This window comes from Dendrobates tinctorius, unplaced genomic scaffold, assembly GCF_039654945.1.
Source record: "Dendrobates tinctorius isolate UK_male_01 unplaced genomic scaffold, ASM3965494v1 ptg000160l, whole genome shotgun sequence".
In the NCBI taxonomy this organism is placed as follows: domain Eukaryota; kingdom Metazoa; phylum Chordata; class Amphibia; order Anura; family Dendrobatidae; genus Dendrobates; species Dendrobates tinctorius.
Window position 1 is genome coordinate 22206617 of NW_027361827.1, and position 12654 is coordinate 22219270.

At 45.7% G+C, this 12654-nt stretch overlaps 1 long non-coding RNA gene across 1 annotated transcript; it reads right to left on the bottom strand.

The window, feature by feature from the left end:
• Positions 1-4410: 4410 nt before the first annotated feature.
• LOC141052469 (uncharacterized) lies at positions 4411-5808 on the bottom strand. The gene is made up of 2 exons (XR_012220819.1): positions 5304-5808; positions 4411-4762 (listed from the first exon to the last, which is right to left on the bottom strand). It is a non-coding gene; the product is annotated as an uncharacterized lncRNA (long non-coding RNA).
• Between the last annotated feature and the right edge of the window lie 6846 nt (positions 5809-12654).

Here is a 12654-nt window from a genome sequence, read left to right on the forward strand (position 1 = left end):
TGAGGAAGTCTGCAGCAGTGCCTGTGACAGATCGCTGATCTGTCACAGTGATCTGTGATGTGACAGATCAGCGATCTGTCACAGGACAGCGATGTCCCACCTGGGACAAGGTAATAAAGTAAAAAAAAAAAAAAAAAAGTGTTAAAAATAATTTAAAAAAAATCGCTAAATAAATCAGTAAAAAAAAAAAAAATATTCCCCAATAAATCCATTTTTTCAAAATAAAAAAACAAAAACAATAAAAGTACACATATTTGGTATCGCCGCGTCCGTAATGACCTGCCCTATAAAACTGTCCCATTAGTTAACCCCTTTAGCGAATCCCTTAAAAAATAAAAATAAAAAACGAAGCAAAAAATAATGATTTATTATCATACCACCGAACAAAAAGTGCAATAACGTGCGATCAAAAAGACGCATATAAATATGCATGGTACCGCTGAAAACGTCATCTTGTCCCGCAAAAAACGATCCACCATACAGCATCATCCGCAAAAAAATAAAAAAGTTATAGCTCGCAGAATAAAGCGATACAAAAATAATTATTTTTTATATAAAATAGTTTTCATTGCAAAAAACCGACAAAACATAAAAAAACGACCTAAATGAGGTATCGCTGTAACCGTACTGACCCGAAGAATAAAACCGCTTTATCAATTTTACCGCACGCGGAACGGTGTAAACGCACCCCCCCAAAAGAAATTCATGAAACGCTGGTTTTTGTTCATTCTGCGTCCCAAAAATCGGAATAAAAAGCGATCAAAAAATGTCACGTGCCCGAAAATGGTACCAATAAAAACGTCAACTCGTCCCGCAAAAAATAAGACCTCACATGACTCGGTGGGTCAAAATACGGAAAAATTATAGCTCACAATATGTGGTGATGCAAAAACTATTTTTACAATAAAAAGCGTCTTTTAGCGTGCGACAGCCGCCAAACATAAAAACCGCCATAAATCGTAAATCAAACCCCCCGTTATCACCCCCTTAGTTAAGGAAAAATAATAAAACTAAAAGAAAATGTATTTATTTCCATTTTCCCGCTAGGGCTAGGGTTAGGGCTAGGGTTAGGGCTAGGGTTAGGGTTAGGGCTAGGGTTAGGGCTAGGGTTAGGGCTAGGGTTAGGGCTAGGGCTCAGATTAGGGTTAGGGGTGTGTTGAGGTTCGGGTTGGAGTTATAATTGGGGGTTTCCACTGTTTGGGCACATCAGGTGCTCTCCAAAGGCAACATGGCGTCTGATCTCAATTCCAGCCAATTCTGCGTTGAAAAAGTCAAATGGTGCTCCTTCCCTTCCAAGCTCTGCCATGTGCCCAAACAGTGTTTTACCCCCACATGTAGGGTATCAGCCTACTCAGGACAAATTACAAAACAACTTTTGGGGTCCAATTTCTCCTGTTACCCTTAGGAAAATAAAAAATTGGGGGCAAAAATATAATTTTGCGGAAAAAAATGTTTTTTTTATTTTCACGCCCAGGCGTTATAAACTTCTGTGAAGCACTTGGGGGTTCAAAGTGCTCTCCACACATCTAGATAAGCTCGGTGGGGGGTCTAGTTTCCAAAATGGGGTCACTTGTGGGGAGTTTCAATAGTTTAGGTACATTAGGGGCTCTCCAAACGCATATGACACCCGCATACCAATCCATCAAAGTCTGCATTCCAAAACGTCACTACTTCCCTTCCGAGCCCCGACGTGTGCCCATACAGTAGTTTTCTGCCACATATGAGGTATCAGCGTACTCAGGACAAATTGGACAACAACTTTTGGGGTCCAATTTCTCCTGTTACCCTTGGGAAAATAAAAAAAATGGGGACTAAAAGATGATGTTTGTTGAAAAAATACGATATTTTTATTTTCACGCCCGGTCGTTATAAACTTCTGTGAAGCACTGGGGGGTTCAAAGTGCTCACCACACATCTAGATAAGTTCATTAGGGGGTCTAGTTTCCAAAATGGGGTCACTTGTGGGGGGTTTCCACTATTTAGGTACATCAGGGGCTCTCCAAACGCAACATGACACCCGCAGACCATTCCATCAAAGTCTGCATTCCAAAACGTCACTACTTCCCTTCCGAGCCCCGACGTGTGCCCATACAGTAGTTTTCTCCCACATATGAGGTATCAGCGTACTCAGGACAAATTGGACAACAACTTTTGGGGTCCAATTTCTCCTGTTACCCTTGGGAAAATAAAAAAATGGGGACTAAAAGATCATGTTTGTGGAAAAAATACGATTTTTTTATTTTCACGCCCGGACGTTATAAACTTCAGTGAAGCACTGGGGGGTTCAAAGTGCTCACCACACATCTAGATAAGTTCCTTGGGGGGTCTAGTTTCCAAAATGGTGTCATATGTGGGGGGTTTCTACTGTTTTGGTACATCAGGGGCTTTCCTAACGCGACATGGTGTCCGATCTCAATTCCAGCCAAAAACGTCAAATGGCGCTGCTTCCCTTCCGAGCTCTGCCATACGCCCAAATAGTGGTTTACCCCCACATGTGGGGTATCAGCGTACTCAGGATAAATTGCACAATATCTTTTAGGGTCCTGTTACTTTTGGAAAAATAAGAATTGATGGTGAAAAGATCATTTTTGTGGAAAAAATATGATTTTTTAATTGTACTGCTGTACGTTATAAACTTCTGTGAAGCCCTTGGGGGTTCAAAGTTCTCACCACACATCTAGATAAGTTCCTTGGGGGGTCTAGATTCCAAAATGGTGTCATTTGTGGGGGGTTTCCACTGTTTTGGTACATCAGGGGTTTTCCAATCGCGACATGGTGTCCGATCTCAATTCTAGCCAAAAACGTCAAATGGCGCTGCTTCCCTTCCGAGCTCTGCTATGCGCCCAAATAGTCATTTACACCCACATATGGGGTATCAGCGTACTCAGGACAAATTGCACAATAACTTTTAGGGTCCTGTTACCCTTGGAAAAATAAAAATTGTGGGTGAAAAGATCATTTTTGTGGAAAAAATATGATTTTTTAATTGTACCGCTGTAGGTTATAAACTTCTGTGAAGCCCTTGTGGGTTCAAAGTTCTCACCACATATCTAGATAAGTTCCTTGGGGGGTCTAGTTTCCAAAATGGGGTCACTTGGGGGGGTTTCCACTGTTTAGGTACATCAGGGGCTCGCCAAACGTGACATGGCGTCCGATCTGAATTCCAGCCAATTTTGCATTGAAAAAGTCAAACGGCGCTCCTTCCATTCTGAGCTCTGCCATGCGCCGAAACAGTGGTTCCCCCCCACATATCAGGTATCAGCGTACTCAGGACAAATTGCACAATAAGTCTTGCAGTCCAATTTCTCCTGTTACCCTTGGTAAAATAAAGAAAATTGAACCTGAAGTATTTTTTTTGTGAAAAAAAGTTAAATGTTCATTTTTTTTTTAATATTCAAAAAATTCCTGTGACGCACCTAAAGGGTTAATAAACTTCTTGAATGTGGTTTTAAGCACCTTAAGGGGTGCAGTTTTTAGAATGGTGTCACTTTTGGGTATTTTCTATCATATAGACCCCTCAAAGTGGCTTCAAATGTGAAGTGGTCCCTAAAAATAAAATGGTGTTGCAAAAATGAGAAATCGCTGGTCAATTTTTAACCCTTATAACTTCCTAACAAAAAAAAATTTTGGTTCCAAAACTGTGCTGATGTAAAGTAAACATGTGGGAAATGTTATGTATTAAGTTTTTTGTGTGCCGTATCGCTGTGATTTAAGGGCATAAAAATTCAAAGTTGGAAAATTGCGAAATTTTCAAAATTTTCGCCAAATTTCCGTTTTTTTCACAAATAAACGCAAGTTATTTGAATGCAATTTTACCACTAACATGAAGTACAATATGTCATGAGAAAACAATGTCAGAATCACCGGGATCCATAGAAGCGTTCCAGAGTTATGACCTCATAAAGGTACAGTGGTCAGAATTGTAAAAATTGGCCCGGTAGTTAACGTGCAAACCACCCTTGGTAGTGAAGGGGTTAATTGTTTTCAAAAAATATTGCTAATACCAAATGCAGCTCCTGGTTCCGGGAGGCGAACTCATTTCCATGTAATGATCTCTGAGTGACATTTCTGTGGGTCCTTTTTCTTTTCCTTGTACCAATGAATGATTTTGATATTTTATCCAGGTATATCCCCAACCCCATATTAAGTATTTTTACTCACACATGCACCATCCCAATTTATTTTTATTTTATATTTTTATCATATATATTTACATTTTTTAATAAAAGATTTTTATATATTTTCATACAATTCATGCAGCCCCTGGTTTCGGGAGGCGAACTCATTTCCATGTAATGATTTTTGAGTGTCATCTTTGTAGGTCCGTTTTCATTCCCATGTACCATGAATTATGTTGATGTTTTATGCAGGTATATTCCCAATCCCAGACTAAAAACTTTTACTCACACATGCATTATCCCAACGTATTTTTACATATTTTTATTATATATTTTTATTATATATATTCATATTTTTAATAAATAAAAAGATTCTTATATATTTTTATGTAATTTAACAAATATCCTTTCGCAATGTATTTTTCGAATTCCTCCTTTTTCTGACTGATGCGTTCCTTTCCCAAACGAAATCCTCTTTAGCCTAGTGGTTTCGTCTCGGGATTGTGACATTTCACTGATGGGTTCTGTTCACTGGCACTTTTTTCAGTATGCAAAACGATTTTTTTCCCCTTTTTTTCTCCCTTTTTTTCTTTTCTTGCTTTTTCTTTATTTCTTATGTGAAAATGTTTTTTATATTTATTCCTCTGTAATAGAAATCAAAAATGTTAGAATTGCAAGCATTATTAATAATTGTAACAGAATTTTGCGCTCTATGAACCCTTGAACTTTGACATCTGTCCCTTCATCACATGTGCTTTTGGCGCCCGAATTCAAACATTTTATGTATTTAACCAGAGCAAGCTGTAACTGTTCACTATATGTCATCCCCTGAGGAAGAAGTGGTTCACACTTTGAAACGCGTTGGGAATAAAGAGTTAAACTTCTCATGTGGTGATTTTATCCTGGTCCAGCAGCGCACAGTAAGCCTGAATATTTTACCCAAAAGGAGTTCTATTTGGCGGTCACGTTGTGGACCTTCGGGCGTGCAGCAAGCTGACACTGACTTATATGCTTATATCTTTCCTGGAATAGGTGAGTAGATTCCAATTGAATTTATTCCTTTTTCCACCCAGATAAGACCCTATTGCGCTTCCTTTTTTTCCTTAGTTTTATACCTCTGTTAGCAATGTCATATAGGCTATGCAGTATTCAATGTGCAGGCTTCCTAGCCCCAAGTTATCTCACCCAGGTCAGGGTCTCCACATGGTTCCGTCACTCATGCTGCAAACGTCCATATCCCTCCAGGGAACTTTCAGGCTCTGGCAGCCATTACACACAACCACACACAGGAGACAATCCTGCGCACGGGACCTTCCGCTCTGGACCAACCAGGTCCCTGCATTCACCACATGTGACCTACCCTGGCCACATTATATGGTCCATAGCCACACCCACCAAGTCACGTGACTATGACCTCATGACAGGTCCTTCACACACTCACATAGCCTTTTACTACAGGCGTTTTCAGACACACCCCTGGGTGGGTTTGTAGGTATCCATAGCCCACCAATCTCTCTAGTTACCTGGAGACTTCTCCCTTATACTTTGAAACAACACCTCAGCAATATCATTGCTGATCAATACGCATACCTAAGTCTCCATCTCAAGGCCACCCACCTTGAGATACATAACCATCCTTCAGGATTCTGCCACTCATCCGTTCTCTTGGGACATCCACACAGCGCCCCCTAGTGGCCACAGTGGTTACCACACCACAATATATACACTGTATATATATTTATATATATATATATACACACACACGGTGAAATAATTATTTGATCCCTTGCAGATTTTGTAAATTTGCCCACTGACAAAGACATGAACAGTCTATAATTTTAAAGGTAGGTTTGTTAGGCGTCGGGTTCATGCCTTGCTTTCTGTGGTCTCCCACTCAGTCCCGACAGCAGAGGAGGCTGCTCAGCAAAGGCGTCGATCCCGACGTCTTGCTCAGGCTAGTGCTGTCAGGTTGGTTGCTGCTGCTACCTCTGGTTCAGCTTTAGCAATCTGCACTAGTCAGCAGCAAGCACCTCCGGAGGCTAAGTCCTTTTTGCAGCCTACTGAGCATGTCCGTGGGACGACCTCTCACTTAACTCACCACGCCACGAGGGCTACTGGCCGTTCTGTCCTGTTATCACTTGCGCTCACCCGCGGTAAGTCTTCGTCCAACTTCTCCTGCAGAGGACTTTTAACTACTCCTCTGAGTTCTTCCATTTCTTCCCTAAGGGTCTTGTTCACATTTTGCCACATTGACAGGTGACCTCTGAGCTCCAAGACTCCTTTCTCAAGCCCTTCCACATCTTCTCTTAAGGTGTTATTCGTGCTGTGCCACATTGACAGATGACCTCTGAGCTGCAAGACTTCTTTCTCGAGCTCCTCCACTCTGTGCTCGGCTCATCACAATTTCTCGCTCGAGATGTTCCTTCATTGTCTCTTTTATTAACTGTATCTCCTGCTCTAGTTCTCTTTTGGCCAGTATGTGTTGCACCATTACTTCTTTAATTATATCGTCAAAAGGTACCCCTGGGTTAGTCCCGTCAGTCGAGTGAACCTCACAGTTACCCTCTGACTGTGTCTCTACACCCGTTATCTTCTCGATCAGGTTACCATCAGTCCTGTCACGAGTTTCAGTCAGCACAGCACTAGATTCCGTTCTAGTGGTGGCTACTGGCAACAACACGTCACAGTCACACCACCCCGTACGGTAAACCCCAAAGGCACTCTCTATCCGTGTGTCAGCTCTGCTCTTTTTGTTTACCACACCCTTCTCATTCACACTGATGTACCCTTCAGGTGACGTCAGGTCAGTAAATCCGTCAGACGAAATTCTTTCTCCGGTCGCCTCTATGTCTGGCCTGTCCACGTTAGGAGGCATCAGTGTCTCAGTGTCTGCTAGCCCTACAGTAGAAACGTCTCTATCCTCCTCCCCCACATCATCAAATAGGACAAAGTCCAGGCGCTTCTCAAAGGTATGCACTAAGTTTGGTGGTATCCTACCACCTTGGTACTCCCCCTTTTTCATCTCAATCAGGACTCTGTCCACCTTATAATTCACAACGCACCCGTGGACACAGCGAACTCTGACGTTTTTCTCGGTCAGAGATAAAACGAGCGGAGTTCCTGTCAGAGTCACCTGACTCTTGGAGTCCAGTCTACCAGAGACTCCTTCCTGGTACAGCATCACGGTAGACACCTGGGGCCCGTCATTACTACCTGGAAAGGATATCTCACATTCCTCCCAAGACATACACATACACTGCGGTACTGCGGACATACCCACTGTGTCAACCAAAAAAGAGAAGAGCCAGCACTGCCGGTGGTCAGAACGCATAACATGAGGTGCATATGCACATATTTTACTGCATTCAAAATGAGACATTTAGCAAAATATTGATCAATATATTGAGCCACCCCGCCACGCCAAGGCAATCTCATATGGGGGGTCCTACTCTACATTTTTATTTATTCACTGTGCCATTGCGGCCTCCTAAATTTTTTAAAAGCAAGACCATATCAAATGCAATCCATACCTGTAGCATAACTGCATCACTCCCGTGCAGCCAGATGGAGCAGGTGCAGATGAAGGCCAACCAGGTCTGAACACAGACATCTCAGGTTTGACCTCCACACACTGCCTGACTAGCAAACACAGATGAAGGGCAATGCAGGCTCAGACATGGATGCAAAAATAAATAAAGCCTGGGGCAGGGCGGGGCTGCCGTGAGTGTGCACAGCAGCCTAGATCAATCACAATAAACACAGAAAAGATGGCGAACATGACCCAGCGTGCACGGCAGCAGTGGTGGTCAGCCACAAAACCAATTTGCAATGAAAAAAGAGAAGAGCCAGCACTGCCGGTGGTCAGAACGCATAACATAAGGTGCATATGCACCTGCTCCATCTGGCTGCACGGGAGTGATGCAGATATGCTTCAGGTATGGATTGCATTTGATATGGTCTTGCTTTTAAAACATTTAGGAGGCCGCAATGGCACAGTGAATAAATAAAAATGTAGAGTAGGACCCCCCATATGAGATTGCCTTGGCGTGGCGGGGTGGCTCAATATATTGATCAATATTTTGCTAAATGTCTCATTTTGCATGCAGTAAGATATGTGCATATGCACCTCATGTTATGCGTTCTGACCACTGGCAGTGCTGGCTCTTTTCTCTTTTTACCACTGTGTCAACCAGTGCTGCCATTTCCTGAACCACCCCAATTTGGGTTACCGCCCCCTCCCGGGACTCCACCCCGTTTTGGGCTACCACTCCGATTTGGGTCACCGCCCCCTTCTGGGACCCCACCCCCTTTTGGGCTACCACCCCAATTTGGGTCACCCCCCCTTCTGGGACTCCACCCCCTTTCGGGATCTCCCCATGTCCGTTATACCGGTCTCAGACCACAGTTCACACAACACCGTTTATGTCATAACGATACCACACAAGTCCTTGTTGGCACCACCACAGCTCCTGCTGTCACCGATCACCGACACTGCCGGCTGCTGTTCACACCCACAGCGGCTGGAGTCACTGCAGCTCCTGCTGCGCCGTCTTCGTGGACCCGCCGATCCAACGGAAGTCGCTTGTCCCCTTCGAAACCCCGCCTAGTTACCGGAAGCCGCTTGTCACCTTCGTGACCCCACTGAGCCACATCAAGCCACTTGTCACCTTCTTGACTCCCACTGAGCCACCACAGGCTGAGTTGAGAAAAGAAGAAAAAAACACCACACAAAAAAACTCACGTGTCCTTTCTGTGTGCTATTCAGGACTTACCGTCTCCGCCTGAGACCGTCCAACACACAGGGCGCACCGGGTGATATTCAGGGAGCTGACCCTCCTCCCAGGTATCCATAACCCGCCAATCTCTCTAGTTACCTGGAGACTTCTCCCTTATACTTTGAAACAACACCTCAGCAATATCATGGCTGATCAATACGCATACCTAAGTCTCCATCTCAAGGCCACCCACCTTGAGATACATAACCATCCTTCAGGATTCTGCCACTCATCCGTTCTCTTGGGACATCCACACAGCGCCCCCTAGTGGCCACAGTGGTTACCACACCACAATATATATACTGTGTATATATATTTATATATATACACACACACTGTGAAATAATTATTTGATCCCTTGCAGATTTTGTAAATTTGCCCACTGACAAAGACTTGAACAGTCTATAATTTTAAAGGTAGGTTTGTTAGGCGTCGGGTTCCTGCCTTGCCTTCTGTGGTCTCCCACTCAGTCCCGACCACAGAGGAGGCTGCTCAGCAAAGGCGTCGATCCCGACGTCTTGCTCAGGCTAGTGCTGTCAGGTTGGTTGCTGCTGCTACCTCTGGTTCAGCATTTGAGGTCACATGCTCAGGTCCTCAAGCAGCTCGGATTGGACCATCAGGAACGTCCTGGAGGGGCGCTGCTATAAAAGGCTCGCATGGCCGCTCCGCCATGCGCTAGTGTAGACTAATGTGGCTAAGTGTGTGTGATGATGATGGTTGCTTGTGACAGGTGACTGACTCATTATGACTCCCTCCCTTGGTTGTGCATGAGATAGGGTTTTTAGAGTCAGAGTCAGCACCGAGTTGTGACACTGCCTAGCGCCGCAGTGCTTCCTGCTCCTCACACATGCTAAGTGCCAGAGTGTGCCATTCTACCTAAGGCACTATACTACTGCATGACGGATGTTCGAGCCTTTCTGGGACTTACCGGATGCTATCGGCGGTTCTTGAAAAACTTTACTCGTATACTGAATCTGCTGCTTTAGTTGTTAAAGGGAATACCGTCCGGTGCCAAGAATCGGATCATCCAGTGGGACGAAAGTCAAGAAGAAGCTTTTTGAGCCCTAAAAATGGCCCTGACTGAGGCACCCATCCTGGCTTATGCAGATTTCTATCAACCCTTCATTCTCCACACCGATGGAAGTCTACATGAATTAGGAGCTGTACTGTCGCAGATGCAGGACAGGAAAGAGTGAGTGATTGCTTACGTGAGCTGGTCCCTCCATGACTCTGAACGAAACCCAGATAATTACAGCTCCTTCAAGCTGGAACTGCTTCCCCTGGTGTGGGCAATGACCGATAAATTCGCTGAGTTCCTCTCCGGATCTGAAGTCTTGGTGCACACCGATAACATGGCCCACCTGGAGAATGCGAAACTGGGGGTGTTGGAGCAGAGATGGGTGGCACGCATGGCGAAGTACTGATGCAAAATCACATATCGGAGGGGAGCTGAGTATACGCATGCTGACGCTCTATCCAGAGTGACTCATGAGAAACCTGGGCGTAATTGGGATGAAGAGCTGGAGGCCGAAGAGATCCCTGGATTACGGAACCCCGCCTGGACGTTGGCGGCAATGCAGGGACTGATCGGATAGGCGCCTGGAGAACACCTCCTGTGATGTCCCCATGATGATTGGGTCCGGCTCCAGCAAGAGAATGGGGAACTCGCTCAGTTGAGGCGATGGGTGGTGTTGAAACGACTTCCCAGTCGAGAAGAGAGGGAGGCCCTGTCCCCGGGAACCTTGCAGATCCTCCGGCAGTGGGAGAGACTCCAGTTGGAAGACGGCTTGTTGTACCGGAAAGTGCTGCTAGCACGAGAGTTGATGGTCACCTGGCAAGCGGTGCTTCCCGAAAGACTGATCATTGAGGTGGCCACCGAAGCTCATGAGAAGGGGGCTCACTTTAGCATGGAGAAGACATTCCAGTGGCTACAGAAGTTGGACTACCATCCTCGGCTAAAGATGGCAGTAGATGAAGCTTGTCACCGGTGCAGGAATTGCGAACTGGCCAAACCTCCAGAACAGAGGGCCCCAACTCAGATCATCATGACTTCTGCTCCCCAGGAGGTATTGATGATCGACAACTTGATTGTGGGTCCAGCTCACCTAGGATATGAACACTGTCTGGTGATGACCGATCATTTTACCAAATTTGCTGTGGTAACTCCGACCCGGGATTAGACTGCTGAATCGGCGGCACAGGCCATTTGCAGAGACTTTATCAGAGTATACTGTTGTCCAAAGAGAATCCACTTTGACGAAGGTGTCTATTTTCAAGGAAAGGTAATGGAAGAGCTGCATCGCCTATATCAGAGTGAGAAATACAGAAAGACGCCCTACCATCCACAAGGAAATGAAGCCTGTGAGACTTTCAATCGGATGCTAATTCAGATGCTGAGGACGCTAGAGGAACACCGGAAAGTCCATTGGCCTGAGTATGTGGCAGAATTAGCTTGGGTGTACAATTTCCAAGTACACTGCACAACTGGATACACAGCATGCACGCTGCTGTTCAGGTGAAAAGGGCGAGAGATCACTGAGCAGGAATTTCCCCCCTGAGGAGGACTACCCACGGACGGACGGTCCACTTGGGTCCGTGAACATCGACATCGTTTACAGACTTTGCATCGATTGGTACAGACCAAGGTTCGGGAGCTTGAACATCATGAGACGACACCCCTACGAGGGACAGTTCTCAAGGACCGAGACCGAGTACTGTTAGAGACAAGCGACCTCGGGGCAAGTTGGAGTATCGGTGGGAGAAGACCCCGTAATGGGTGAAACACCAGATTGGATCCGAAGGTCCTGTCTATGAGATTCATCCAGAGGCGGAAGGAGACGCTCCCACTCGAGTGGTCCATCGAAATATGCTACGCCCTTGTTTGTCTCGAGACCCTGACCACTTGGAGAGAGAGTGAAACATCCCCGAGACACTCTCTCCTACCATTGTCGACTGTGAAGAAGAATTCTCTGGCCCGCCATGTATCGACCCAGAAGAGGCACAGGAGCCTGAACCTCCCGAGTTGACTGCTCCATTGAACCTGGGCGCATCCCTGCCCTCACCCCCTCAACCTGACTCCACTACCCAACCTGACTCCACTACTCAACCAGATTTACGCCGCACAGAAGGGACCACAGCTGGAGTACCACCAAACCATTACGAACAAGACCAATTTATTTGGCAACAAATCATCCAAGAGATGGAGGAGTGTCAACGTTTGCTGCGAGAACTCTCGCTGGTGGAATGGCGAGCTAAAGGAGTGGCGAATGTAAGGAGGAGAACCGGGCCGTGGGTACCTGTCTTGTTCCGAGTCCAGAACTGTTGGGGCTGTCTCCTTTGTTGCCCGGGAGAGAGAGTAAGGCCGGGGTCACACTAGAGAGGAATACGGACGAATGAGAGGCGCTAAAAGCACGCATTAGACACGGACAAATGATTCTCTATGGGGTACCTCGCACCAGCCGTATATTTCTCATCCATATTCTATGGTCCGTGCCAATCGCAGCATGCTGCGATTGTCAGCATACTACGGCCGTAGTACGCCAATGCAAGTCTATAGGTGTGCAAAAAATACGGATTACACACGGACCACATGTGTGACCTGCGAGAAATACGCAGGTCTTTTGGCTGCTGCCAGGAAATGGCCCAATCCATCATCAGGAAGCTGAGACATGCAAATGAGCTCAAAAAGCACTCCAGACATCCAGGAAGTACGCCTCCACGGAGTACAGCAGCATCATGGCGTCCACTTATCTTAATGTGGA